The sequence below is a fragment of the Heterodontus francisci genome, chromosome 5, assembly GCF_036365525.1.
Source record: "Heterodontus francisci isolate sHetFra1 chromosome 5, sHetFra1.hap1, whole genome shotgun sequence".
Lineage (NCBI taxonomy): Eukaryota > Metazoa > Chordata > Chondrichthyes > Heterodontiformes > Heterodontidae > Heterodontus > Heterodontus francisci.
The window spans coordinates 35,398,819-35,423,809 of record NC_090375.1 but is presented as its reverse complement, the minus strand read 5'-3'; the positions used below and the strand labels follow the sequence as shown (position 1 = coordinate 35,423,809).

General features: G+C 43.6%; 1 protein-coding gene across 2 annotated transcripts in view; it reads left to right on the top strand.

Moving 5' to 3' along the window:
• LOC137369810 (protein tyrosine phosphatase type IVA 3-like) overlaps positions 1–24,991 on the top strand; it is a 246,789-nt gene that overhangs the window by 35,151 nt on the left and 186,647 nt on the right. Inside the window, exon 2 of one of the 2 annotated variants that reach the window (XM_068031347.1) lies at positions 8,780–8,858. The exons of the other annotated variant lie outside the window; for it this stretch is intronic. The gene's annotated coding sequence lies outside the window, so the exon portion shown is untranslated. The remainder of the gene's footprint in view (positions 1–8,779; positions 8,859–24,991) is intronic. 2 annotated transcript variants of the gene reach the window in all.

The window sequence follows — 24,991 nt, the reverse complement described above, 5'->3', positions numbered from 1 at the left end:
TGCTAGTCTGTCCTGAACGATTGGACCCTTATCCTGAAGCTGTGTCCCCATACTCTAGATTCCTTGAACAGCGGGAACAATCTTTCAGCTTCTACCCTATCAAGCCCTTTCAGAATCTTGTATGTCTCAATTAGATCGGTTCTCATTCTTCCAAATTCCAGAGAATATGGGCCCAGTTTACTTGGCCTGTTATCATAGGACAAGCCCCTCATCCCAGGGACCAATTTAGTCAATCGCTGCACTCCTCCAGAGCAAGTATATCCTTTCTTAAATGTGGAGACCAAAACTGCACAGTATTCCAGGTGCAGTCTCACCACAGCCCTGTATTATTTTAGTAAGACTGCTTTATTCCTGTACTCCAATCCCCTTGCAATAAAGGCCAACATGGCATTTGCCTTCCTAATAGCCTGCTGCACCTGCATGTTAACTTTGTGCATTCCTTGTACGAGTACCCCAAGTCTCAACATCAACACGTACCAGTTTCACACCTTTTTTTATAAAAAAAAAAATTCTACTTTTCTATTTTTATGATTAAAGTGAGCAACTTCACACTTCCCTACATTATACTCCGTTTGCCATCTTGTTGCCCACTCACTTAACCTGTCTATATCTCTTTGCAGCCTCTCTACGTCCTCCCTGCAGCTTACCTTTCCACCAAGCTTTGCATCATCAGCAAACCCAGATACGTTACTCTCTTTATTCAAGTCATTAATATAGTGTAAATAGCTGAGGCCCCAGCACTGATCCTTGCAGCACCCCACTATTCACTGCCTGTCAACTTGAAAATGCCCCATTTATGCCCATTCTCTGCTTCCTGTCTGTTAACCAATCCTCTATCCACGCTAATGTATTACCCCCAACAACATGAGCCCTTATCTTGCCTATTAATTTTTTACGTGGTACCTTATCGAATGCCTTATGAAAATCCAGACATACTACATCTACTGGTTCCCTTTTGGCAACTCTGCTCGTTACATGATCAAAGAAAAATTTGTCAAACAGGATCTCCCTTTAGTAAAATGATGATGACTTGTTCTAATCATACTATGCTTTGCCAAATGCAATGTTCAGACTTCTTTAATAATTTCCAGTATCTTCCCAATGATAGGCTAACTGGCCTGTAGTTCCCTGTTTTCTCTCTACCTCCTTTCCTGAAAAGTGGTGTAATATTTGCCAACTTCCAATCTGACAGCACCCTTCCTGAATCTAAGAAATTCTGGAAAATCATAGCCAGCACATCCACAATCTCTGCAGCTATCTCTTTTGGAATCCTAGGATGTGGGCCATCTGGTCCCGGGGGCTTGTCAGATTTTAGTCCAAGTTTCTCCAATACTTTTTCTCGGCTGATATCAATATCCTTAATTTCCTCACTTGTTTTAGCCCTGTGTTTACTGCCTATTTCTGGTATAAAACTTGTATCTTCTACTGTGAAGACAGACACAGAATATTTGTTCAGTGCCTCTGCCATTTCCTCATTCCACATGATTTCTCCTGTCTCTGTCTCTCAGGGATCAATGTCTACTTTAGCTACTCTTCCTTTTTATGTACTTTATAAAGGCTTTTGCAGTCTGCTTTTATATTGCTGGCTAGCTTACTCATTCTATTTTTCCTTTTTTATCAACTTTTTGGTCGCCCTTTGGTTTCTAGAACACACCCAATCAATCCTTAGACTTGCTACTATTTTTTTGCAACATTGGAAGCCTCTTTTAGTCTAATACTTTCCTTAACTTCCTGAGTGAGCTACGGATGGGTCTTTCTTGTCGAGTTTTTGTTTTTGAACAAAATGTACTTTTGTTGAGCTCTTTGAATTTGATGATCTGAGCGTATCGCGTGCTGTCATGCTATAATAGTCGATGACCTAATTTCAGTTCTGCTCTCCAGAATTGGAAGGAATTGTTTGGCCTGCAAATTGGCAAGGGTGTAATATAACCATTATTGGAAATTATGCAGGAAATTTTCTCAAGGCTATAGAAATTGTGGATGTACTGTAACCTCCTGATCAACTGTGAGCATTAAAACACTCATTTTAGAAATCTGCGACTTATGTTTATTGCAATGGTTTTTGCATGTAGTTAGTGGTCCATTTTCCAAGAGCTTTGAATTTGAATGTATTTGGGAATTGTGCAGACAGGTGGCACATGTTGAAAAATGCAAAGTGCTTCACATGGGGACAAAAAGTCCAGGAAGGGCCTATTGAGCCCACGTAAAAGAAAATAATGTGTATGGAAAATGAAAGAGATGTGGGGATCCTGATTGACAGTAAGCTTATTGCCAATGCTTGATGGCAATAAGCAAAGCAAATCAGATGGTGAAATGTATCAAAAGGCCAACATTGAGCACAAATTTCAGTGAGCAAGTGATCAGTCTATAGAACAAGCTCCCAAGGGAGATGATGAAAGCAATTAATGTTGAATCATTCAGGTATTTTTTGAAAGAAATTTAATTTATAAAATTTTTGGGATACAGCAGGTGAGTCATTTGAGGAATGAGGTGGTAAAGTATATAGTATACTTGGGAGAAATAGTTTACTTTGACTTATCGCTACCAAAGCTCTCCTCTATTGAAATTTTTCTTGCATTATGTCTGGGCCTGTAACTAATTGATGATCAACACCACCATATCACTGCATCGTGCGACTAGCAAGATGATACAGGACAAATTAGATGGACCTTGTATTTCTTTTGATTTAGCAATTCCTCAGTTAGTGTTGATTTAAGTAAATGCTTCATTGTGGCTTGAAAGGAAAGGTTTTCATTATTTTACTGTTACAGGTGACTTGAGGGACATGCAAGAAGGCGCAGTTATTCTTTCAAACCCAGGGTCTTTTTTGGCTTTTATCTGTATTGCTCAGCATCTGCAATGGGTAGAATTGAATTGAGATTATCTCATGGTATTGTACATCATACATTTTTTTTTTTTTTGCAGCATACTTCTATCCCTGTTTATCATTCTACTTTTTAACATGAGAATCTCGAGATAGTTCTGACCTCGGCATCACTTTGTTCTTGTGTGAAATTTCTGCAGTATGTTTGAACACAAAGATAAGAAGTGCTGAGGGAGCTTGAGAATTTGAGCTGGCCAGCATGCTAAAATTTTGCAGTGCTGTTAATCTGGCATTTTGGCTGTTTTACTGTACTGGATACATTTTAAAATTTTGCATTTACCTGTCTGCAATGTATTTCACAGCAGAATAGCTGCATCTCATTGAGTAATTCAGTGGCAGTTCTAGTTTTTAAAAATCCAATGACCAGTTTGGTGCTTGCTTTATTCGGTATTTTCAATTGGGTTGTGAGCAGCAGTTTGAAATCCAGTATCTGCGTGAATCGGATGCAAAAACATGACATTAAGATTTTTGTCTTGGAACTGATTCCTGTATGTGAATTGAAGGTATGTGGCTGAAAAGGGGATTGGAAGTAGCCTAGATAAATTAAGAGAAGAAATGGCAGATGATAAGACAATGGGAAATATTTCAGCAGGCTTGAGGTGAAAACTAGATATTCCCAAAAGAAGTAAAATGAGTGAAGCAACAACTGGAAATCCTTGGACGAGTAGAGCTGTCAAAATGGGTCTTCGAAGCATATGAAAAACCTATGGCTTATAAGGCAAGAAAATCAAGTACAGTGGCGCAGTGGTTAGCACCGCAGCCTCACAGCTCCAGGGGCCCAGGTTCGATTTTGGGTACTGCCTGTGCGGAGTTTGCAAGTTCTCCCTGTGACTGCGTGGGTTTCCACCGGGTACTCCAGTTTCCTCCCACAGCCAAAGACTTGCAGGTTGATAGGTAAATTGGCCATTGTAAATTGCCCCTAGTGTAGGTAAGTGGTAGGGAATATGGGGTTACTGTTTCTTTTGGGCCTCCTTATCTCGAGAGACAATGGATATGCGCCTGGAGGTGGTCAGTGGTAGGGAATATGGGGTTACTGTAGGGTTAGTATAAATGGGTGGTTGTTGGTCGGCACAGACTTGGTGGGCCGAAGGGCCTGTTTCAGTGCTGTATCACTGAATAAATAAAAAATATGGAAAAATGGAGGAGAAGCAAAAGGAGGCTAAAGGTATATGACAGGACATAAAGGAAAATAATGATTTTATAAATACAAAGCAAAGGATTAGCTAAAGAAATGAGAGAAAATCTTTTTTGTAGGATGAAGGGATGGCAGAGATACTAAATGTGTACTTTTTATTTTTCATGGATATGGTAGTGGGAATTAAAGTGTACAAAAGGAGGATTTGGAGAAATTAAATAGAATAATTTTACTTCAGGAAGTTCTTTGGCCTCCTTATCTCGAGAGACAATGGGTAAGTGCCTGGAGGTAGTCAGTGGTGTGTGGAGCAGCGCCTGGAGTGGCGGGCTCTTCCACAGGTGCTGCAGAGAAATTTGATTGTCGGGGCTGTTACACAGTTGGCTCTTCCCTTGCGCGCCTCTCTTTTTTTCTTCCAACTGCTAAGTCTCTTCGACTCGCCACACTTTAGCCCCGCCTTTATGGCTGTCCGCTAGCTCTGGCGAACACCAGCAACTGACTCCCACGACTTGTGATCAATGTCACAGGATTTCCACAGTAGTGCCAACAAAAAGAGGTACTGAAACTAGAAGACTCACTGGTGCCTATTGGTACACCTTTCAGAATGCTGATAGCCTCTAGCACCGCAGCCTCACAGCTCCAGCGACCCGGGTTCAATTCTGGGTACTGTCTATGTGGAGTTTGCAAGTTCTCCCTGTGTCTGCGTGGGTTTCCTCCGGGTTCTCCGGTTTCCTCCCACAGCCAAAAGACTTGCAGGTTGATAGGTAAATTGGCCATTATAAATTGCCCCTAGTATAGGTAGGTGGTAGGGGAATATAGGGGCAGGTGAGGATGTGGTAGGAATATGGGATTAGTGTAGGATTAGTATAAATGGGTGGTTAATGGTCGGCACAGACTCAGTGGGCCGAAGGGCCTGTTTCAGTGCTATATCTCTAAATCTAAAATCTATTATTTCCTGACTTCTATGATTTTTAAACCATTGTTGGATTTGGAAGTTCTGTGAGAGGACTAGAATCCTGCCTCTCTAACAGATATACCACTTTATATACTGTTGGGGGTGATGGCTCAGGGGAAAGCAGCAAGAGCCGTTCATGGCACCATGGGTGGCTCTGCTGCACAGGAGGGGCGGAAGAAGAATGGCAGGGCTAGAGTGATAGAGGATTCAATCGTAAGGGGAACTGACAGGCATTTCTGCAGCCGCAGAAGAGACTCCAGGATGGTATGTTACCTCCCTGGTGCTAGTGTCAAGGATGTCTGAGTGACTACAGGGCATTGAGAGGGGAGGGCGAGCAGCCAGTTGTCGTGCTACATATCGGTACCGACAACATAGGTTTAAAAAAAAAGGGATGGGGTTCTACAAACTGAATATAGGGAGTTAGGGCATAAATTTAAAAGTAGGACCTCAAAGGTAGTGATCTCAGGATTACTGCCAGTGCCATGTGCTAGCGAGAGCAGAAATAGCAGGATATATCAAATGAATACGTGGCTGGAGAAGTGGTGCTGGGGGGAGGGATTCAGATTCCTGGGACATTGGGACCGGTTCTGGGGAAGGTGGGACCAGTGCAACTTGAACGGGTTACATCTGGGCAGGACCAGGACCAATTTCCTCGGGGGTGGGGGGGGGTGATGTTTGATGTCGAGGAGGGTTTAAACTGGAATGGCAGGGCGATGGGAATCTGAGCGGGGAGACAGCGGAGGGAAAAACAAGGATAGAAATGAATGACAGAAAGGTAAGAAGGAAAAGTGGAAGGCAGAGAAAACAAGGGTGAGAAACAAATGGGGCCATCGTGCAAAATAAAGTTAAGATAACTAACTATGTTAAAAAGACAAGTCTAAAGGCACCGTGTCTTAATGCACGGAGCATTCGCAATAAGGTCGATGAGTTAACAGCGCAAATAGATATAAAAGGTTATGATATAGTTGCGATTACGGAGACATGGTTGTAGGGTGACAAAGGATGGGAACAGAACATCCAGGGGTATTCAATATTTAGGAAGGACGGGCAAAAAGGGAAAGGAGGTGGAGTAGCGTTGTTAGTAAAGGAGGAAATCGATGCAATAGTGTGGAAGGATATTGGCTCGGAAAATCATGATGTGGAATCTGTATGGGTGGAGCTAAGAAACACCAAGGGGCAGAAAACGTTGGTGGGGGTTGTCTATAGGCCCCCAAACAGTAGTGGAGATGTAAGGGAAGGCATTAAACAGGAAATTAGAGACACCTGCAATAAGGGTGCAACTGTAATCATGGGTGAGTTTAATCTACATATAGATTGGTCAACCCAAATTAGCAATAATACTGTGGAGGAGGATTTCCTGGAGTGTGTACGTGATGGATTTTTTTAGACCAATTGTTGAGGAACCAACTAGAGAACAAGCTATCCTAGACTGGGTATTGTGCAATGAGAAAGGATTAATTAAAATCTTGTGCGGGGTCCCTTGGGGAGGAGCGACCATAACATGGTGGAAGTCTTCATTAAGATGGAGAGTGAAGTAGTTGAATCCGAAACTAGGGTCCTGAATCTAAATCAAGGAAACTACGAAAATATGAGGCGCGAGTTGGCTATGGTAGATTGGGGAACTTTACTAAAAGGGTTGACAGTGGATAGGCAATGGATAATATTTAAAGAATGTGTGCATGAATTACAACAATTATTCATTCCTGTCTGGCGCAAAAATAAAACCGGAAAGGTGGCTCGATCGTGGCTTACAAAAGAAATTAGGGATAGTATTAGATCCAAAGAGGAGGCATATAAAATTGCCAGAAAAAGCATTAAGTCTGAGGATTGGGAGCAGTTTAGAATTGAGCAAAGGAAGACGAAGAGTTTGATTAAGCTGGGGGAAATGGAGTATGAGTAAACTTGCTGGGAACATAATAACTGGCTGTAAAAGCTTCTATAAATATGTGAAGAGAAAAAGATTAGTGAAGACAAATGTACGTCCCTTACGGTCAAACGGGGGAAATTACAATGGGGAACAAAGAAATGGCAGAACAATTAAACACATGCATTGGTTCTGTCTTCACAAGGGAGGACACAAATCACTTCCCAGAAACGTTAGGGAACCAAGGGTCCAATGAGAGGGAGGAACTGAAGGAAATCTGTATTACTTTTTAAAGAAAAAAAGTACTAGGGAAATTAATGGGGTTAAAGGCTGACAAATCCCCAGGGCCTGATGATCTACATCTCAGAGTACTAATGGAAATGGCCCTGGAAATAATGGATGCACTGGTGGTCATCTTCCAAAATTCTATAGATTCTGAAGCAGTTTCTACAGATTGGAGGGTGGCAAATGTAACCCTACTATTTAAAAAAGGAGGGAGAGAAAATGCAGGGAGTTAAAGACCAGTTAGCCTTGCATCAGTAGTGTGGAAAATGCTAGAGTCTATTATAAAGGATGTGATAGCAGAACACCTGGAAAGCATAAACTGGATTGGACAAAGTCAGCATGGGTTTATGAAAGGGAAATCCTATTCAATAAATCTACTGTAGTTTTTTGAGGATGTAACTAGTAGAATAGATAAGGGAGAACCAGTGGATGTGGTGTATTTGGATTTTCAGAAGGCTTTTGATAAGGTCCCACATAAGAGGTTAGTGTGCAAAATTAAAGCACATGGGATTGGGGGTAATATCCTGGCATGGATTGAGAATTGGTTGACAGACAGGAAACAGAGTAGGAATAAACGGGTCTTTTTCCGGGTGGCAGACAGTGACTAGTGGGGTACCGCAGGGATCAGTGCTTGAGCCCCAGCTATTCACAATATATATTAATGACTTGGGTGAGGGAACTGAATGTAACATTTCCAAGTTTGCAGACGACACAAAGCTGAGAGGGACTGTGAGCTGTGAGGACGATGCAAAGAGGCTCCAATCTGATTTGGACAAGTTGGGTGAGTGGACAAATGCATGGCAGATGCAATATAATGTGGATAAATGTGAGGTTATCCACTTGGTTGTAAAAACAGAAAGGCAGATTATTATCTGAATGGTGATAGATTGGGAAAGGGGGAGGCACATTGAGACCTGTACACCAGTCGCTGAAAACAATTATTCAGGTGCAGCAAACAATTGGGAAGGCGAATGGTATGTTGGCCTTCATTGCAAGAGGATTTGAGTACAGGAGCAAGGATGTCTTCAGTTATGCAGGGCCTTGTGAGACCACATCTGGAGTATTGTGTGCAGTTTTGGTCTCCTTATCTGAGGAAGGATGTTCTTGCCATGGAGGGAGTGCAAAGAAGATTTACTAGGCTGATTCCTAGAATGGCAGGATTGACACATGAAGAGAGATTGTGTCGACTAGGCCTATATTCGCTAGAGTTTAGAAGAATGAAAGAGGATCTCGTAGAAACCTGTAAAATTCTAACAGTACTAGACCAGCTAGATGCTGGGAGGATGTTCCCGATGGCTGGGAAGTCCAGAACCAGGGGTCACAGTCTCCGAATACGGGTGGGTATTTAGAACCGAAATGAGACATTTCTTCACTCAGAGGGTGGTGATCCTGTGGAATTCTCTACCGCAGAAGGCAGTGGAGGCCAAGTCATTAAATATATTCAAGAAGGAGATAAGTATATTTTTTAATGCCAAAGGGATCAAGGAATATGGAGAGAAAGTGGGAACAGGATACTGAATTAGACATTCAGCCATGATCTTTTTGAATGGCGGAGCAGGCCCAAAGGGCCGAATGGCCTACTCCTGCTCTTATTTTCTATGTTTTACATCTGTTAAAGAATGAGATGTTGGCTAAAGTGCAATAATCAATGTTTTTCAGACAGGAGGTCTGTAAATGACACAAATATGAAACTGTTAACTGAGAACAGGAGTGCAAGCAACTTCGAGGATGTAGCCAGGTTAGTGCATTGTGCAGATTGATGTCGGATGAAATTTAACAGAGAAATGAGAGGTGGTGCATTTTGAGAGTACTGAAAGTGGGACAGTGGCGGGAAAAAGGAGTATGCCGAGGTGGAGAGCACAGCTCTATAGTGGCAGGATAAAGGAGTGGACCAAAGGGGAGAGCACAGCGCCACGCTAGGAGGATTAAAGGAGAAGGCTGAGGGGGAGGTGCACGGCTTCAGAGTCGACTGGCTGCATTCTAAAGTAAATCACCACAGTGCGACGTCACAGGGAAGAGGTTAAGTGGTTGGTTGGTGAGTATTTTTCTCTGCTCTCTCTAAACTAGAGTATTGGTTCAAATTAGGAGCTGAGAAGTTAAACAAATTCAATTGTTATTAAATCACTTAGTGTTATACTTAAGAGTATAAGTACAGAGCAGGTCTAGAGGTATTAAAAATAATAGTTTGAACAGGGTACTCAATAGATTGTTAGAGGGAATAGAGTTTTTTTTAACATCATGGCTGGGCAGCTGTGACCTGTTGCTTGCAATTTCTGTGCCATGTGCAAACTTCAGGGCACTCAACATGTCTTGAGTAACGTTTGTAGGAAGTGTCTTCAGCTGCTTCATCTTGAGCTCAGGGTCTCCAAGCTTGAGGGGCAGCTGGAATCACTGCAGATCATTAAGGAGCAGGCGAATTTCCTGGATCATACATTCCAGGAGGTGGTCAGCCCACAGGAAGTGATATTCAGCATAGTTGGTGGGTGGCCATTCAAAAGAGTTGGAAGAGCCAGGAAGTGTCGGAGTCTTTCTGGTGCCAGGGTAAAGGACATCAGTGAGAGGGTGCAGGATATTCTGCAGGGGGAAGGGAGTGAGCTGCAAGTTGTGGTACATGTTGGTACCAGTGAAATAGCAAGGGCAGGTATTGAGATCTGTGGTCAAATTTTCAGGAGCTAGGTAAGTTCGAGTAGAACCTTGAAGGTAGTAATCTCTGGATTACTCGCAGTGCCATGTGCTAGTGAGAGTAGAATTAAGATGGGGAGGATCAGTGTGTGGCTTGAAGTATGGTGCAGGAGGGAGGGCTTCAGGTTAGAATCATAGAAAATTTAAGGCACAGAGGCCATTTGGCCCATCATGTCTGTGCTGGCTGAAAAAAAATCCACCCATTATAATCCCACCCTGTAGCATTTGGTCTGTAGCCCTGCAGATTACGGCACTTGTGGTGCGTATCCAGATACCTTTTGCATGAGTTGAGGGTCTCTGCCTCCACTACTCTTTCAGGCAGTGAGTTCCAGACCCCCACCACCCTCTGGGTGAAAACATTTTTTATCAACTCTCATCTAGTATTTCTACCAATCACTTTAAATCTATGCCACCTAGTCACTGATCTCTCTGCTTAGGTGAATAGGCCCTTCACCTCCACTCTTTCCAGGCCCCTCAAAATTTTGTACATTTTGATCAGTTCTCTCCTCGGCATTCTCTATTTCAAGGAGAACAACCGCAGCCCATCCAATCTTTCCTTGTAGGTGCATTTTTCCAATCCTGGCAACATCCTCGTAAGTCTCCTCTATATCCTCTCTAGTGCAATTACACCCTTTCTGTAATGAGGTGACCAGAACTGCACACAGTACTCAAGTTGTGGCCTAACCAATGAATTATACAGTTCCAGCATAACCTCCCTGCTCTTATATTCTAAACCCCGACTAATAAAGAAAAGTATTCCATATGTCGTCTTAACCACCTTATCGACCTGTCCTGCTATCTTCAGGGAACTGTGGACATTTACTCCAAGGTCCCTCACTTGCTCTACACTTCATTGTTTTCCCTTTAATGATGTATTCCTTTTCCTTGTTTGACCTCCCTAAATGCATCACCTCACACTTCTCCCGGGTTGAATTACATTTGCCACTTTTCTACTCACCTAACCAAACCATCAATATCTTGCTACAGCTGTCCTCCTCGCTATCTACCACACTGCCAATCTTTGTCATCTGCAAGCTTCTTTATTATGTCCCCTACATTTATGTCCATACTGTTAATACATACCACAAAAAGCAGGGGACCCATTACTGATCTCTACGTAACGCCATTGGAAACAGCCCTCCAGTTGCAAAAACACCTGTTAACAATTACCTTTTTGCTTTGTGCCATTGAGCCATTTTTGTATCCACCTTGCTGCATTTCCCTGGATCCCATTGTATTTTTTTTAACCAGTCTGCCATGTGGGACCTTGTCAAAAGCCTTGCTAAAATCCATGTAGACCACGTCAACTGCACTAGCCTCATCTATCTTAGTTGTTACTTCAAAAATTTGATCAAGTTGGTCAGACAAGATCTTCCCTTAACAAATCCATGTTGACTATCCTTGATTAACCTGTGCTTTTCTATGTGACAGTTTATCCAGTCTCTTAAATAGATTCCAATAATTTGCCCACTACTGAGGCTAGACTGACTGGCCTGTAATTATTCGGTCTATCCTTCGCTCCCTTTTTAAACAGAGGTATAATGTTAGCAATTCTCCAATACTCTGGCATCACACCTGTAACCAATGATGCATGAAAATGATGGTCAGACCTTCTGCTATTTCCCCTCTCGCTTCTTTTAACAGCCTGGGGTACATTTCATCCAGCCCTCGTGATTTATCATCTTTCAAGGATGCTAATCCCATTAATACTTACTCTCTCCCTATGTTTATGCCATCTAATACTTCACAGCCCTCTTCCTGAACTGCAATATCTGCATCGTCACCCTCTTTTGTGAAGACAGACACAAAGTATTCATTAAGAACAATACCAACATCTTCTGCCCCTACACATAGGTTACCTTTTTGGTCTTTTTATGGGCCCTACTCTCTCCTTAGTTATCCTCTTACTCTTAATGTATTGATAAAACATCTTTGGGTTCACCTTGATTTTACTTGCCAATATTCTTTCAAGCCCTGTCTTTGCCTTCCTAATTTTCTTCTTTGATTTCACCCCTTCACTTTCTATACTCCTCGAGGCTTTCTGTAGTGTTGAGTCCAAGGTGTCGGACATAAGCTTTCTTTTTTTGCTTTACCCTGTAAGCTCCTTGACATCCAAGGGGCTCTAGATTTGGCCGGCTCACCCTTTTTCTTCGTGGCAATATGTTTACTCTGAACCCCTTGAATCTCCCCTTTGCCTCCTACTGCTCTGATGCTAAGATTCTTGGGGCATTGGGACCAGATATGGGGTAGGAGGCGCTTATTCAAAAGGGACAGGTTGCACCTTAACAGGACTGGGGCCAACGTCATTGTGGAGAGCATTTAAACTAAATTGGCAGGGCGATGGGCACCAACATATAGAAGTAGAAAAGAGGAATAAGGTGTATAATGTATTCGAGAAGGGAGTAGTTCTATATTAGATAGGAGCAGACTGAGAAGGGCTACAAGGGATGCAAAGACAGGATTACGATGCATGTATGTACATGCACAAAGTGTGGTGAATAAGGTTGGTGAGCTACAAGCACAAATAGCGGTATGGGGATATGATGTAGTGGCAGTAATGGAGATGTGGCTTAAAAATGGCAAGGACATGGCGCTCAATATACAAGGATAAAAAATGTTCAGAAAAGAGATAGAAGGAAAAAAAGGAGGTGGGGTGACAATCCTGATTAGAGAAGACATTGAAGTGTTGGAAAGAGGGCATGTCCTTGAGGAAGCAAAGACAGAATCCATTTGGTTCAGTTGAGAAGCAAAAAGGGGTATAATCACATTGCAAGGGGTATCCTGGAGACCTCCAAATAGTGAAAATATGGAGGAGCAAATCTGCAGATGTGCAAGAACTATGATATTGGAGGACTTCAATTACCCAAATATCAATTGAGTAAAGAGGGGGAGGAATTTCTGAAATGTGTTCAGGAAAACTTCCTTAATCAGTGTGTTTTCAGTCCAACATCGAAAGGAGGCATTTCTGGATCTGGTGCTGAGAAATGAGGTGGGCCAAGTGGACCAAATTCTGTCTGGGAGCACTTGGGTAAGAGTGATCATAGTATCATAAAGTTTATACTAGCGTTACGACCAGGTGAGAAAGGTGTCTAGGGATCCCTCTCCGCCTTTACCTGGTCTGACTGTAACAGGGTTTAATTTTAAACAGACTGTGTTTTCAGCTTCCCCTTGGTGACACCTTTGTCACCGCTTTTCAATTATAAGGTAAAGAAGCCAGCACGACAGGTTTTCCCAGGTTTAAAGAAGAAAAGTGAAATTTTATTAAACTCTAATTCGGTTAATGCCTACCGTTACACGACGCACCCATGCTAGCATGCACACGTGATATACACATGCAGATAGAGACAAAAAAAAGCAGAAGAAATAAAGTGGAAAAGTTTGAGGCAATATCTGAGAAGTTTTTGTTACAGTTCTTAGAGCTCACTGTAGTGTTCTTTTTATTGTAGATAGATCTTGCTTTTCGTTGGGGCCCAGTATTATTCTTAAACCTTGTTCGCCGTAGGAGACTTTTCTCTCGAGTTTCATGTATCTTTAGTGGATATGGAGTTCCATGAGAGAGAGATGGGAGCAGGCAGACAGGAGAGGCTGTGGCGAGCCAGCCAGGAGAGATCTGCTCAGTCCATGAGCATTCTGCTTTCTACCCAAACTGTTTGTACAAATTCAAAAAACTCAGGTTGCCCAGCAGGTTAGTCATGTGACTCGCTGGTTTGACCATGTCCGTTTGTGTATTCGGCCATCTTAGGAGTCAACCTGGAATGCGAGCCCCCCACTTTCAATGTCAGATGATCAAAAGTCCAATGTGGGTTCAATATGTCGGGGAATGGTTCTTTGTCCCTTCCAAGCACTGTCTGTTAATATGCAAATGTATTTCCAGCCAAGATCTGGCTTTTTTTAAGGCAAGTCCTTTCTTCACTTCAACAGTTTGAAATTTAATATCCATCTAGCGAAATTGATGTGCCTTATGCTCGGCAGGTGGGGGCCTGTATGACCCCTCCACACCCACCGGAATGAAATGAGATTTGAGAAATGCGCTTTTAATTAAAAGGGTTGAGACAAAATAGAAGATATAGAAAAAACCCATGCATTTCTCTCATTCATTCATAAAGCCTAAAACGTATTACAATCTCCCCTTTTCTGGCATCCCAATAAACGTGTTTTTTTGGGGGGCAGTTTCTCTTCCGTTTGCCCATTTGCAGGCTGCCTAGGGTCTTTGTTCCTGCTGAGGTAATTATTTCCCAAAAGAGTCAGTAGTGGGCAGGTCTATTCAGGAAAACTGGGGTCCGTCTCCCACCACTGCCCTGTCTCTCTGACCTCCTGTCTTCCTTTCGCTACTTGGGGGGGCTACCACCTGCTGAGCCATGCAAAGGCTTTTGATTTTAGGGGATGGGTGGTTTTCTTTTTTCTGATTGTGAGGGAGGATTCTTTGCTAATCTCCCCTTTGTCCCAGAGGACACTCCTACCTGCAGGTATTTGTGCGCATTCTACTGCAACCCCCCCCCCCCACCATGGCACTTCAACTAGGTGAGGCATCACCCTCAGTTTCTCTGCCCCCTCGAGGTATTTCTTTGCCTCTGCAGGTTCCTGTAAATACTTTGGTGGGATGCTTCTACTGTCTGCATTTACATAGGAGGATGTGGGTTCAAACTTTTCACATTTTCTGGAGTTGGCTGACCAGACAGTAGGGGTTTTCATCCAGAATTCCTCCCGGACCTCCTTGAACCTCCCCTCTTGGTCTCTTTCTCCCCTTCTGTTCCTAAACTTTTTCCCACCTGTCCACTTTTGTTCTCGGCGGGGGTCTTTACAGTTCACCAGCTCTGCTGGAGGGTCCTCCTAACACTGGTACATAAAAACGTAGAAAATAGGAGCAGGCATAGGCCATTAAGCCCTTTGGGCCTGCTCCGCCATTCAAAAAAAGGTCATGGCTAATCGTCTAATTCAATATACCCTGTTCCCGCTTTCTCCCCATTTCCCTTGATCCCTTTGGCGTTAAGAAATATATCTATCTCCTCCTTGAATATATTTAATGACTTGGCCTTCACTGCCTTCTGCGGTAAAGAATTCCACAGGTTCACCACCCTCTGAGTGAAGAAATGCCTACTCATTTCGGTTCTAAATGGCCTACTCCATATCCTGAGACTGTGACCCCTGGTTCTAGACTCCCCAGCCATTGGGAACATCCTCCCTGCATCTAGCCTAGTATAGGACTTGGGGATGCAGGTTTCACTGTTATTTAGGGTTTCCTGTCAACCTGGCACATGTGGCAACTCCTGCAGTACTCCACCACGTTTTTGTGGAGATTTAGCCAGTCAAACTGCTGCCTTATGTGGGCTTTGGTCTTTCGTAAACCGACATGTACAGCCACTATAGTCTCATGGGCCCTTAATATTTCTCTCCGGTACCCGTGCGGCACCACTAACTGGTGAACTACTGCCTACTCCTTGCTCTCAGGTCTGTGAGGAGAACTCCATTTCCTCATCAGTACCTCCTTCTTTAAATAGGAGCAATCGGGGACTCACTCCACTTTCAAACTGGGCAGCCTGTGCTAACACTCGCAACACTGGGTTGGCTCACCGAGCCTCAGCTAGAGAAAATCCATTTAATTCATTCCCTGGGTCTCCTAACTTTCCAAAGAAAGTCTCGGACGGGCAGACCTCATGGCCATCTGCCTGTAGTGCCAATTCAGTCTTCTCTGGGGGAGCTGGTTCAATCATGGCCTGATCCACTACACATTCAGGAAAACTGCAGGGGTCTGTCTCCTACCCACTGCCCTGTCTCTCTGACCTCCTGCAGTCTTTCTTTCACTACTGGGGGGGCTACCACCTTCACCCCTGCCAGATCATTGCCGAGGAGCAAGTCAACCATGTCCACAGGCAAGCTAGGGACAATCCCTATGGTCACCGGTCCCGAAATTAGGTCGCACTCCAGGTGCACCTGGTGTACAGGTACAAGTATATACTGCCCTCCAATACCATGCACCACCATTGGTGTTCAGTGCAGTCTCTGGGGGAAAGGTCAGGCCTTTTCCCAGTAAAAGGGAGCTAGTGGCCCCTGTGCCCCCGAGAATTACTATGGGCTTGCGTGCCCTGCTCAAGGGGTATGGGCTTACTTTCCCTTCAAACACAAAATCCTGATGACTTTCAGGAATCCTATTAAATTTTCCTACACTTGCAGCCGTAAGCTTCCTGGGTCTCAGTCTTATTGCAGTTAAGGCCACAGCTTGTTCTGCTGTGCTTTGCATCAGGGTCCTGTCTTCACTAAGCAGATGTGCCCTGATTAACCCTACCGGTTTCCCCTTTAGTTTCCAGCAGTCAGCTTTTAAATGCCCTGCTTTATTGCAAAGGAAGCACACAGGTCTCTGGTCTCTCACTTGCTCACAGCACCTTTTTTGGCTAGAGGAGGGCACTCTGTATCTCCTGCTTTCCTTTCTCTCTCAGGACTGCTTGGACTCCTATCCCCTTCCCACCCTTTGTCCCTTATGGATTTGTGGGGATGATTAGGAAAGGTTCTCCCCTGGGAAACCGACATAAAATAAAGCAAATTCATCAGCTAGAATGGCCACTTGCCGGGCTCTCTGAACCCCCTGCTCCTGTATATGGGTCTTTATGGAGAGTGGAAGAGAGTGTTTGTTTAAATTCCTCTAACAGAATTACTTCTCTGAGATTCTCATAGCTGAGCTGTCCTTTGAGCCCTTAGCCACTGGTCAAAAGCCTCTGCTTGCTGACTTTCAAACTCCGGATAAGTTTGGTTAGCTTGCTTCTTGAAGGTTCTAAACTTTTGGCGATAGGCTTTGGGTACTAATTCATATGCCCAGAGGATAACATTTTTAGTCAGTTCATAATTTGATGAACTCTCTGGCAACAGGGAGTAACCTCGTGGGCTTTTCCAGTTAGCTTGCTTTGTAGTAAAAGAGGCCAGGTCTCAGCTGGCCATTTTAGCTGCATTGCCAGTTCCTCAAAGGACACAAAATTCTTCTACATCCTCCTCATTGAATCTTGGAATTAATTGAGCTAGTTTTAACAATTCTGTACCCAGTCCTGAATTACACTGCTTCATTTTGGCCATACTTTCACTAGGGTTACTCTGTCGCCCCTTAGTTAACTCAAGCTGCTTCAACACTCTCTTTGCATTCTTTCTGGAAGGTTCTTTCTTTCTCCCTCTCGTGCCCCCCTCTCTTTTTCCAATCTCTCCCTTTCACTTTTTCTCTTTCCCTGTCTTCTAATTCAAATTTCCATTGTTCCAATTGTATTTTGCCAGCAGTACCCTGTCTGAATCTACTTCTAACACTGCTTCTGCTTCAGATTCAAGGGAAAAATGGTTGGCCACTAGCCTTAGGAGTTTAGACTTCCTAGCCTTGCCACATACAGTGACCTCGCACTGCTCAGCCATTTTCCTCAATTCCTCCATAGACAGCGCTTTTAACTTATCCCAGTTTACTTCACCGTGGCTTGGGGAGCTACTAGCTTTAGTTGTAGACATGTTAGTATTCAATCATACACAACCACAAGAAAACCTGTATCGCTCTTTTTTTGATTGGGAACAATTTGGCTTCCCACTTCCAATTTCTCTTGTTTGTCTGTGGGTCAATTCCGGATACTACCACCCAAATTTCTGTTGCAACCGTGTGAGAAAGGTGTCTAGGGGTCCCTCTCAGCCTTCACCTGGTCTTGCTGTAACAGGGTTTAATTTTAAATGCACTGTTTTCAGCTCCCCCTTGGTGAATCCTTTTTCACCACTTTCCAATTATAAGGCAAAAAACCAGCACAACAGGTTTTCTCAGATTTAAAGAAGAAAAGTGAATTTTATTAAACTTAAGCTCTAATTCGGTTAACGCCTTCGGGTATGACGTGTACACACTAGCATGCACACGCGATACATGCTTGCAGATAGAAACAGAAAGAAAACACAAGTAAAGTGAAAAAGTTTGAGGCAATATCTGAGGAGATATTTTTGTGTTACTGTTCTTCGAGTTCACTGTCGTGCCCTTTATTGGTAGATCTTACTTTTCGTTGGGGCCCAGTATTCTTCTTGAACCTTGTTCGCCATAGGAGACTTTTCTCTCGTGGGGTTCATGTCTTCAGTGGATTTGGAGTTCCATGAGAAAGAGATGGGAGCAGGCAGACAGGAGAGGCTGTGGCGAGCCAGCCAGGAGAGATCTTCTCAGTCCATGAGCATTCTGCTTACTGCCCAAATTATTTGTACAAATTCAAAACACTCAGGTTGCCCAGCAGGTTAATCATGTGACTAGCTGGTTTGTCACTGTCCATTTGTGGATTCGGCCATCTTAGTAGTCAACCTGGAATGCAAGCTCCCCCACCTTCAACGTCTGTTGATCAAAAGTCCATTGTGGGTTGAATGTGTCAGGGAATGGCTGCTTTGTCCTTCCAAACCCTGTCTGTTAATATGCAAATGTCTTTCCAGCCAAGATCTGGCAATTATTTTTAAAGCAAGTCCTTTCTTCGCTTCAGCTTGAAATTTAAAGTCTATATGGTGAAATTAATATTCCTCATGCTTGGCAGGTGGGGGCGAGCATGATGATGTCGGAAAGCAAGAACGGAATAAAGTAGCACATCTAAACAAGAAGGGATCTAGCCAGGGTAGAATGGAACCAAAGACTGACAGAAAAATCTGTAACAGAGCAATGGATTATCTTTAAGAAAGAGATGCTTCAGGCTAGGTATGTTCCAACAAGGGTGAAAGGTGGGGTCACCAAAAACCGGGCTCCTTGGATGATGAGGGAGATGGAGATTATGATGACACAAAAAAAGAGGGTGTATGATGCATGTCAGGTGAACTCATTAAGTGAGAACCAGGCCATCATCAATAAGTTGAGAAGGGAGATGAAGAGGAAAATAAGACTGACAAATAGAGAACATGAAAATAGAATGACAGTCAACATAAAAGGGAACCCAAAAATCTTCTACTGGTATGTAAATAGTAAGTGGGTAGTAGGTGGAATGGGGCCTATTAGTGATAAAGAGGGTAATATTTGCTTAGAGGTGCAGGGCAAGGCTAAAATACTTTGAGTACTTTGTATCAGTGTTTTACTATTGAAGAGGAATCTGACAAAATATCAGTAGAAGCAGAGAGTAGAGGCAGTTGGTTAAAAATTGAGGGAGGTACCAAAAAGGCTGGCTATGCGTAGGGTAGATGTCACCTGGTCTGGATGCTTTGCATCCCATGTTGCTAACAGAAGTTGGGATGGCGATAGTGGAAGGGCTTGCCAATCCCCCCCCCCCCCCCCCCCCCCAAAATAATGGGGGATCATCCTCGCCAATCTGCCTGCCGCAGTTGCTTCTGTCCATGACTGTATTGGTAGGATTGACCACCGCACAGTCCTTGTGGAGACGAAGTCCCGCCTTCACATCGACTATCACCGTGTTAAATGGGATAGATTTCGAACAGATCTAGCAATGCAAAACTGGGCATCCATGAGGCGCTGTGGGCCATCAGCAGCAGCAGAATTGTACTCGACCACAATCTGTAACCTCATGGCCCGGCATATCCCCCACTATACCATTAACAAGCCAGGGAAATCAACCCTGGTTCAATGAAGAGTGCAGGAGGGCATGCCAGGAGCAGCACCAGGCATACCTCAAAATGAGGTGTCAACCTGGTGAAGCTACAACACAGGACTATCTGCGTGCCAAACTGCGTAAGCAGCATGTGATACAGAGCTAAGCGATCCCATAACCAACGGATCAGATCTAAGCTCTGCAGTCCTGCCACATCCAGCCGTGAATGGTGGTGGACAATTAAACCACTAACTGGAGGAGATGGCTCCACAAATATCCCCATCCTCAATGATGGGGGAGCCCAGCACATCAGTGCAAAAGATAAGGCTGAAGCATTTGCAACAATGTTCAGTCAGAAGTGCCGAGTTGATCCATCTCTGCCTCCTCCTGAAGTCCCCAGCATCACAGATGCCAGACTTCAGCCAATTCGATTCACTCTGCGTGATATCAAGAAACGAATGAAGGCACTGGATACTGCAAAAGCTATGGGTCCTGACAATATTCCGGCAATAGTATTTCCGCACCCCCTAGCCAAGCTGTTCCAGTACAGCTACAACACTGGCATCTACCCTGCAATGTGGAAAATTGCCCAGGTATGGCCTGCAGACAAAAAGCAGGACAAGTCCAACCCGGCTAATTACAACCCCATCAGTCTACTCTCAATCATCAGTAAAGTGATGGAAGGTGTCATCAACAGTGCCATCAAGCGGCACTTGCTTAGTAATAACCTGTTCAGTGACACTCGGTTTGGGTTCTGCCAGGCCCACTCAGCTCCCGAACCTCATTACAGCATTTGTCCAAACATGGACAAAAGAGCTGAACACGTGAGGTGAGAGTGACTGCCCTTGACATCGAGGCAGCATTTGACCGAGTATGGCATCAAGGAGCCCCAGCTAAACTGAGGTCAATGGGAATCGGGGGGGAAAACCTTTCGCTGGCTGGAGTTATACCTAGCGCAAAGGAAGATGGTTGTGGTTGTTGGAGGTCAATCATCTGAGCTCCAGGACATCACTGCAGGAGTTCCTCAGGGTAGTGTCCTAAGCCCAACCATCTTCAGCTGCTTCATCAATGACCTACCTTCAATCATAAGGTCAGAAGTGGGGATGTGCACTGATTAGCCCACAATGTTCACCATTCGTGACTCCTCGGATACTGAAGCAGTTCATGTAGAAATGCAGCAAGACCTGGACAATATCCAAGCTCTGGCTGATAAGTGGCAAGTAACATTTGCGCCACACAAGTGCCAGGCAATGACCATCTCCAACAAGAGAGAATCTAACCATCTCCCCTTGACATTCAATGGCATTACCATCGCTGAATCCCCCACTATCAACATCCTAGGGGCGACAATTGACCAGAAATGGAACTGGAGTAGCCATATAAATACCATGGCTACAAGAGCAGGTCAGAGGCTAGGAATCCTGAGGCGAGTAACTCATCACCTGACTCCCCAAAGCCTGTCCACCATCTACAAGGCACAAGTCAGGAGAATACTCTCCACTTACCTGGATGGGTGCAGCTCCAACAACACCCGAAGCTCGACACCATCCAGGACAAAGCAGCCCGCTTGATTGGCACCCCATCTACCAACATTCACTCCCTCCACCACCGATGCACAGTGGTAGCAGTGTGTACCATCTACAAGATACACTGCAGCAATGCACCATGGCTCCTTAGACAGTACCTTCCAAACCCGCGACCTCTACCAACTAGAAGGACAAGAGCAGCAAATACATGGGAACGCCACCACCTGCAAGTTCCCCTCCAAGTCGCACACCATCCTAACTTGGAACTATATCGCTGTTCCTTCACTGTCGCTGGGTCAAAATCCTGGAACTCCCTTCGTAACAGCACTGTGGGTATACCTACCCCAAATGAAATGCAGTGGTTCAAGAAGGCAGCTCACCACCACCTTCTCGAGGGCAATTAGGTATGGGCAATAAATGCTGGCCTAGCCAGTGATGCCCACATCCCTGAATGAATAAAATAAAATGCCAGAGGATTGGAGAGTGGCAAATGTGACCCCCTTAGTCAAGAACTAGTGTAAGGAAGGTCTGAGCAGCTACAGGCCAGTTAGTTTAACATCAATGGTGGGTAAGGTTTGAGAAACAATGAGCGAAAAAAATCAGCAGACACTTAGAGAGGTTCAAGTTAATAAAGGAGAGCAAGCGCAGATTTTGTCATGCTTGACTAATTTAATTTTTTGATGAAGTAACAGAGAAGGTTGATGAAGGGAAAGCAATGGATGTTGTCCATATGGATTTTAAGAAAGTGATCGAGAGAGTACCACATAATTTTTCTATGGTTCTAAAGTCTGGTTAACAAAATTGAGGCTCATTGAATAGGATTGTCAGTGTCCAATTGGATTAAAGAAAAAATGGCTTGAGGGCAGAAAACACAGTCGTGGTAAATAGTTGTTTTTCAGACTGGAGGATGGTAGTCATTGGTGTTCTCCAAGGCTCAGTGCTCCCACCACTGCTTTTTAAACTATATAAATGACTTTGATCTTGGAATGCAAGTGTGAGGTGATGCATTTTGACAGAAGGAATGGGGAGAGGCAATGTAGACTTAATGGCACAATTCTAAAGAGTGTGCAGGAACAGAAGGACCTGGGGTGTATGTGCATCGATCATTGAAGATGGCAGGACATATTGGGAGAATAATTAGCAAAGCATATAGGATCTTGGTCTTCATAAATAGAGGTATTGAGTACCAAAGCAGGGAAGTTATGCTGAACCTTTATAAAGCTCTGGTTAGGTCACAACTGGAGTATTGCCCCCAGTTCTAGTCACCACACTTCAAGAAGAGGATGTGAGGGTCCTTGAGACGGTGCAGGGATTTACCAGAACGGTTCCAGGGCTGAGGGATTTTAGTTATAAGGTTAGGTTGGAACAGCTGGGGTTTTTCTGCTTGGAGCAATGGAGATTGAGAGGAGATTTGACAGGCTTAGAGAAGTTAGATTTGGAAAGTCTGTTCCCATTAACTAATGATGCATGGATTAGGGACACCGATTGAATGTTTTGGGCAAAAGAAGCAGGGGGAATATGAGGAAGAACATTTTTATGCACCAGGTGGTAATGACCTGGAATTAGCTGGTGGTGGAAGCAGAGACAATCTATAATTTCAAAAGTAAATTGAATGGGCACTTGAAGGAAATAAACTTGCAAGGCTATGGAGATTGAGCGGTGGAGTGGGGCTGACTGGGTTGCTCCTGAGAGCGCTGGCTTGGACTCTATGGGCCGAATGGCTTTCTGTGCCGTAAATGACTTTTTGTCTCTCTGATTCTAGTTCTTTAGTTTGTGGTTAAAAATAACAATGAGGCGAATAGCACTCTCCGTTATTTATATGTAACTCGGACAGCAACTTAGCGACTGCACATGCACAGTTAAACGCAGAAGTCAGGTAGTTGCTGTCACAGATGCACTCCTTCAAAAACTGTGTGAATGGCATCTCATTGAGAGGTTCGTCAATGGAATACGTGGAACAGTGTGGAGTTACTGTTTTCTATTAAAAACGAAACTGGAAAAAGTTAAGGCTTGTCCATTCCTTTTAACAGCATAGCAAGTCTTAATCATTGCCATGCAACCTTTCTGGCACTGAAGATTGTGTTTAATGAGCTTGAACCAAAATTCTAGTTTTTTTTTGTTTGCCATGCACAGCCTATTCATTTAAGTGTGCAGATCATGTAAATTTTTTATTGTGGCGGCATGCATGCAGTAACTTAAAGGGGTCGACTTGTACTCAGCCTGCACTGGAACTTCTAGGTTGTTGCGTGGCTGCACAGCTTGGAGGGAGCATCGGTGTGGAATCTGATTTCTTCAGATTTTAATAATTGACTATATTAAAAGGTCATTTTTTATCTACTTCTTTGCCTCTTATTTCTGTCGCTACTACCCCCCCCCCCCCCCCCCCCTCTTTTTCTTTCTGTACTTGATTTGATATTGAATTAAAAGCAAAATACTGCGGATGCTGGAAATCTGAAATAAAAACAAAGTGCTGAAATACTCAGATTTGGCAACAGCTGTGGAGACAGAAGCAGAGTTAATGTTTAAGGTCACTGATCTGAAGCGTTAACTCAGCTTCTCTCTCCACAGCTGCTGCCAGATGAGTATTTCCAACACTTTCTCTTTTTTGCTATTGAATTAATTACTCTAATTGACACTTCCTGGTTCAGACTCTGCGCTGCTCATTCCAGATTCTTCAATCTGGATGGTTAAAGTGAGACACAGCTGCTTGTCCTGTTCATGCAGGTCCTTGATGCGCTATAGAAGGTGCTGTAATTTTTCATTAGTTGGCTGGCAGGAACTTCCAGTGCAAAAGCCCATTCAAGAGTATATGGGAAAGTGCAAGTGTAACATTCACCACTGACCACAATATCTGCCCATATACTAGATGGTAAGATCTTTAAAGCAGTAGAAGAAAAGGACTTGCAGTTTCAACTATTCAAATCTTCAAAGTGGGGGTCAGTTGATTTTTTTTTTTTAAAAAAGCATATGAACTTACGAATTAGGAGCAGAAGTAGGCCATTCGGCCCCTCGTGCCTGATCTGCCATTCAGTAAGATCATGGCTGATCTGTTTGTCTCAAATTCCACACTCCCATCTATCCCTGATAACCTTAGATTCTCTTGCCTAACGAGAATCTATCTGCCCCGCCTTAAAATTATTCAATGACCCTGCCTCCACTATCTACTGAGGCAGAGAGTTCCAAAGTCGCACAACCCTCAGAGAAAATACTTCTCTTCATTGCTGTCCTAAAAGGGTGCCTCCTTGTTCTGGACTCCCCCACAAGTGGAAACATCCTCTCTACATCAACCTAGTCAAGGCTGTACAGGATGTAGGATGCTAGATTTTATGAGGGACAACAAAGTGCAAAAGCAAAAAGGTGACAAACCTATACAAATCATTGGTTAGACCACAAATAGAATATTTGTGTACTACTTTGGGGCGTTTTTTTCTGAGGGCTTTAGGGCCATGGAGAAGCAGAGATTTACTAGATGATAGAAATGAGAGACTAGAGAAACTGGGACTCTTAATTAAAACAAGCTGGTGGAGGTATTCAAACTAGAGATGTTTTGATGAGGGAAGTATGAAAAAAAACTTTTACTGGTCAGTGAATTGTTAACTAGACAGTATAAATTTAAGATCATGGCCAAAAGAATGAAGGGAGATCTTTGAAATGCCCCATCAGAAATAATAATGGAAGCAAGTTTTTTAAAAAAGGAAAACAGATAAATATTTGTAAATCAAAATTTTTAAAGGGTTTGGGGGAAAGGGCAGGGGATTCTAAAAGTGCACTGTATATCATAGTATTGGAATAGGTTTATAATGTGCATTTTGGATACATATGCATTTATATTAGTGTAACATTGCTTTAAGGTTAATTCCTGAACTGTAATATCCCATGAATTTATGGGAACTAAGCTTGTGGGTATCCTTGGATGTACTGCTTAGTAGATGTAATGCTATTGCAAGCAATGCCAGCTCTGTGACGCCTGTTAGATTAACAAAACCCTTCAGTATTTGATAAGGGCCTTTCTCAAGACTGATGGTACATGGCAATGGCTCCCTAGTGAGACATTTAGTTCTAAATACTTCCACATGACCTTAGCTAGCTGAAAATGAGAACACTACAGCAGTTCCCTTCAAGTTACAGCAATGACGTTCAGAATCCTTTTC